We start from the raw sequence: 6,127 nt of genomic DNA on the forward strand, positions 1-6,127 counted from the left end.
CTAGCAGCAAAACAAGCCATGGTTTTTTTTCTGCTACTATTGTTTTTCTCATTTAGATCTTCTTATTTGATAAGAGTTTGTGTTTTATGATATAGGTGCCCAGGCTCTAAAGGGAAGAGAACCTTTACATCCCTCTATATTGTCAGCAACAACTTGGCCACACTCATCACAAAGGTAGAAGCCAGAATGGGCTAATACTTGGTGCCCACTGCCCCCACCACTGCCCCCACCTTGTGCAGGACAGCTTATATGCTCCTCAGCCATTCCCACAGCAGAAGAATTAGCATGAGTATAGGAACCTGCACAAAGAAGCTGCCCAAAATGTGTCTCCCTCCTAAGCCAGGTAGAAGTCCTGGGTGCAGTGCAGGATTAGTGAAGCATGCTTCTGGTTCCTGAGCTAAGATCTCTGTTTGCCTGAAACTGCTGCTGGCATATTTCCTTCTCTGTACACATCTGACTAATGAACATCTCAAAATTCAGCTGGCTTTTTGCTTTTTCAGGAGAGGAAACTCTAACAACCATGGTTGAATGCCTTCCATGCTATAACCTGGCAGGTGTTTCTGCACCTGTTATTGTCCCTGAGTTCAGAGTGGGGCAAAAGACATTAAAAGGGAAAAAAAAAAAACAACAAAGAACAAAATAAACAGACAAACCCATGATTTATTTAAGGTCCCAAAGAGGGAAGTCTCCCAAATATTAATTTTGGGGGTTGGCAAAATTGAAGTCAGGCAAACAGAGTCCAAAAGAAACATTAAGGTAGAGAATTATTCTGTTTCAGCTACTGTCTAAATCACAGACAGGAAGGAGCTTTGGGCACTCCTGCTGTTCTGTTGCTGAAGTAGCAATTATCTTATCTCCCTTTCACAGTGCTATTATGTGGCAGCCTCATTTGAAGGAAAGATGTCCTGAAACAAAAGATTTAAAAATACTCTTTTGTTCACAGGTTCCTTTTAAAAAGTGTTGTTTTGTTCTGTTTCCTTTTTTAAGTGACATTTATTTGACAAAGGAACCTCATAATTTCATTGAAGATTAGATTATTATACCTGAAACACTATTATTTGTTACAGTCATCTATGACTCTCTATCACAAGATCTCATTTCAGCAGTTGATATCATTAAAATCATCATTAAAATACTCTTAATCAGTAAAACCAGAGATAGTATGATGTACATCAAAGACCACTTTATCTCTCTGCAGTCTATACATAGGAAGATTTGCCCTGAAGACTGATGCTACCTACAATATTTGCTGGACACCTCACATAGCCAGTAAAATATTTTTAAGCACTTCAGATTTAGTGACAGCTAAGCACAGGGATTCCAGTTCTCAGATCTCATTCTGACAGTTTAGCACCTAATGCCTTTTGTGCACAAGTCAGTTGCTGTCAGGGTGCCAGTAATCATGATCTTCATATATCCAGGATAAACATAACACTGTGATAACTAGCAGTAGAACTGTGAGAGGGATCGAACCCTTTGGAGGAAGTATTTGAGGACAAAACAGTATCAAAGGAATCTTTAAGACAGATGTATGACAAAGAGACCCCCAAATACATAAGTAGAATAGCTTATGAAATAAGAAGAAACTCGGTAATTTAGTCTAATAATTGTCCCGCATCCCCAGTATCTCATCTGCTAAGGACCAGAAACATGACTTCCAATTTCACCTAAGTTAGCATTCCTGTCAGCCGCTTTGCATGAACTCAGACCAAATTCAACTCAAGCATTTTAGTCGTCACTAAACCCCCTTTTATATTAGTGTCCATGATATACAACAGGGCATTAATATTGACGTAGCACCTAACAGGTCCTTTAACTATTCTGAAAAATGACTTTTCAGTGTAGACATTGCCAGCATCCAGAGAAGATAAATAAAATTCCCTAGAAGGTGACAATACCATTCTGACATTGCCTAAGATCTTAATGTCATATTTAATGCAAATATAGCCCTGTTTTATTAAAAGGTGCAGATCAGCATGTGCGATCATTGTGGCATAACACTGAACATCTGCTGAACAAAGTGAGACTAACCTCATGCCAACGGGTTTCCTTCCAGCAAAGATAAATAACTACCACCGCTGCCTTTCATTGCAACTCTCAGAACAGCTGTTTTAAATATTAAACTCAGTTTTAGATATTAAATACTGTCCTGGTTTTGGCTGGGATAGAGTTAATTTTCTTCCTAGTAGCTGGTATAGTGTTGTGTTTTGGATTTAGTATGAGAATAATGTTGATAACACACAGGTTTTTTAGTTCTTGATAACTAATTTTTCACACTAAGTCAAGGAATTTTCAGCTTCTCATGCACTGCCAGTGAGAAGGATGGAGGGGCACAAGAAGTTGAGTGGGGACATAGCTTGGGACAGCTGACCTAAACTGGCCAAAGGGATATCCCATACCATATGGCATCATGCTCAGCATATAAATTGGTGGGGAAAGCTGGCCAGGGGTCACTGCTCAGGAACGTAGCTGGCTTTGGAGCTGCCCTGATCTGAAGCAGACGAAAGCCTCCTATCATGCAGTGTCTGGTAGAATCGCCCTAGAAACAGTTTGCATCAGCCCATCACTTTTGCATCAGCCTACCATCATTTCTCCAGCTAGAACCCTGTATAAACCCATTAGCTGGGAACCACAGCATCTCAGCATTGTTCTCTCAGAGCAGACAGATTGCTTCTTTGCGCTCTCAGGAGCAACGGTGAGGGAGGCTGGAGATGTAGCTTTGCTGCAGAAAAGGTACATATTTAGTTAATAGAACACATTACTATGGTGGCTTATTGTAAACACCTCGAATTGAATACCCAGGAGCTCAGTGGCTTACAGTTTACAAATGCATGGTCAGCTGAAAGTGAAGCTTTGAGAGGAAAGAAGTTAAATATAGGCCATTCTCATGATGAAACTGGTACCCTATTGTTTAGTTTGAAGCCAAAAAATTCAAGTTCAGACACACAGCAATGCATTTGCAGCCTTCCAACAATATTACCTTGAAACCCCATACAAAAGCACCCATATCAAAATAAACTTTATCATGAAATTTGGAGCTTTGGAGTACAGGAAGCACTCAAGTGTATAAAGATTGATCTCTGAGCAGGCAGCTGACTGCTATATTCTCTGAGGTGTCTGCTAGAAAAGATGTTTTGCTGAGGAACAATGCAGTAGAAAATCTATATATATATTGTTGGAACTACCCAGCGAGTCTTACAAGTGAGTTTACTGGATGAGTAGGAGTGCCTCCAATGTTCTTCACTTGAGAGAATTTTATTTGACCAAGACTCCAAGGTATACTCTAAAACTTGGTCTTTTCTGATGGAATTCAGCAGCTGATCAGCTTAACAGGAAGAGACTTTCATCATAGGTGATGCAATGATTACTACACACTATTTTGATATGTAGCTTATGAAGTGATGTAGATCATCACATCAAAGCTTACAATAGCATACAGATAACATCTATAAGTCTGAAACAAGGGCCAGAACTCCCTTTAGCTCAAACAGAACAGTAATGCCACTAACTAAGACAAAGTATGGGAAAGACAGGCAAACTCTTCTCATGCAAGATTGTGATAGAGCCCAGAGATTTTTTAAGATGATAGTGATGACCATACCTTGGAAACCTAGTTCTAAAGGTTTGTGCTAAAACACTTGCATGTGCTAGGCTTTTACCACACTCCTAATATAGGAGGACAAGGAGCTGAATATATATGTACTATATTCATCACATTAAGATTGTGTATTCAACTTCCAGAAATCAACGTAGAAAAATATGTCCTGGTCAGAGTTTGCAGCTAATGTAGGTGGACTGTAGCATCTGCTACAAGATTAACTGGGAAATCTGTGCTTTTTCCTGTGTTCCCTAGTAACAGAGGATTCTAGAAGTGATTTCTGCAGAGCAAATGTGAGTAGGTATGATGTTAATTAACAAGGATTCTCCACACTGTGATCATGAACATACATCAGAACTAGCTGTGTAGCTTCTGCCTGCTGCACGAGGGGCAGGTTCTCTCTGAAGAGATCTGTTTTCCTCGCAGAAGAGCTGAAATGGTGTGGTCTGTCTGCAGTACACCTGCTATGCTTTCTGTGTCAGTAACCTAACATCAGTCTTGCACCACCTCTTCAGGAAGGATGCCAAAATTCTCCCAAAATCCCAGAAATATTGACAGTGGCCACTGTAATTTAACAGAGAATTTGTTTTCCATGTGCAAAAGTGGCAGTAAGCCTCTATTACTCATTTAGACTAGGCTTTAGGAATTGCACATCAATAACAAGCTCCAAAGACTCCACACTGTCTTCTCTGGCCCAGTTCAACAAAGTCCTTATTAATGGAATAAAGAGCCAAAAAGCTTACAGAACCCATCAGTGCAGAACCCATCAACCTCCTTTGAGCAGGTTTCCCTACATTCTCCCATCAACAGATACAAATGCCCATAGCAAATCAAGAGCTGGACTACAACCAAGATCCAAGTGACTTCCTTGACAAAGCAGGACCCACTCATACCAGTGATGGCCCACTTATACCAAAGTTACTTTTTATACTTCAGGTAACCGATCAAGGCTCCTTAGAAAGGATTTTTAGGTCACCTTCATGCCTAGGTTCAGTGGAACATTACAGAAGCCTTCATATAACTGCCCTTATTGTGGTCTTTGGTTCTCAAGAGCTGGAAAAAGTAGGATTGTGTCTGTCTTCTTGCTGTTTAGTTTACAGTCTCAGTTCATATTGCTTCAATTACTGCCACAGTGGAACTCTAGTTCTTCTGTCAAGGAGATTTATTGCTCTTGCCTCAGGGTCTGATACAGCTGTTGGTAAACTTCCACCTTGTTCTCCCAGCTATTTTGTAAGGAGTTTCACATTATCTTCTTGTCCATTGCCCCTGAAAAAAAAATGGTGTAACCTCTACCAACTTTGCTCACTTGCTTTGAACAGATGTACCTCAATCACATCCCTTCCTCTGGGTAGGAGCCCTACAAATGTCTTATAAATATGCTTCTACCTCTCAACTGATCCTGAACACCCATACTCTATCAGGGCAGTGTTAGCTACTTGGCTAAAGCAACCTGTACACTCTTTATACCAGCTCTTACATATTGCTTGAATTAGCAATAAGTGGCCAACAAGTGTGGAACTAAAAGTACTATGAGTGCTTAGACTGCAGTTGGATAAGACTGATGGAGGGGAGCAGAGTTTGTTGGAGGAAATGCCACATAAATCTGAGGTTCCTCCTATGCAATTTGTATGTTCACGAGACATCAGACTGCTGTGACATCAGTAATACTGCAGCATTGGAATGCACAAGCCAAACTAACTCAAGGCATTTTGTTCTGCTATATTACAAACATAATGACAAAACTTGGGCAGGAGGAATGCTATCACAATGAAACTCAGTCTCAGAGGACCAGATAGACCTCAGGAGTTTATACATATATACAGGATTATATATGTAATAGTTTAAGAAAGGCTATCTAATTTCCATTCAGCTAATGATAACAACTGTTTTCTTCAAGGTACCTTTATGGTTTGGTCCAAATTATTTGTTAGCTATATAATACAGATATTATTAGTGAATTCAGGCTCTGTTTTTCAAGCTATTTTCAAATTTAATATTTACAGCACTGTGTTTATTATTTTAGCCTCTGGCTGATCCTTACGAACACTACACCTATTGTATAGCAACTGTAATAGTAACTAATCGAATAAGGCAGAGTAAGCATATTTAGAATAACCTATCCAAATACGTACTTTAGAAAGGCATATATAAATTTTACAAGTAGAATATTAAAATTACATGGCTAAAGAGAAATAAACTGTTTTCTTGGGATCTCTAGTACTGTTTTTTTCTTGGTTCAACCACACCAGATAGAGACTTTTGAGTATAAAAACTGGTCAGGTTTGGGCTTTGTTTAGAAACCTGCCTGATAATTAGAAGTAAAGGCTGTTAAATATATATCATTTTTCCACTGTGCAAGCATAAATTATTTCCTGTAACAAATTTTCCTGTGCGTGTTACTAGGCTGTATATAGATCAGAAGCGGATATTTATAATTAGCCTGTATTTGTCTTCACCTCTATCTTTGTTTCCAAGGGTTGCTACGGATAACTGTTCTTCCACCTCCTGTGCTCTCATTTTGCAGGTCTT

The sequence above is a fragment of the Corapipo altera genome, unplaced genomic scaffold (assembly GCF_003945725.1).
Source record: "Corapipo altera isolate COAL_440 unplaced genomic scaffold, ASM394572v1 0, whole genome shotgun sequence".
Lineage (NCBI taxonomy): Eukaryota > Metazoa > Chordata > Aves > Passeriformes > Pipridae > Corapipo > Corapipo altera.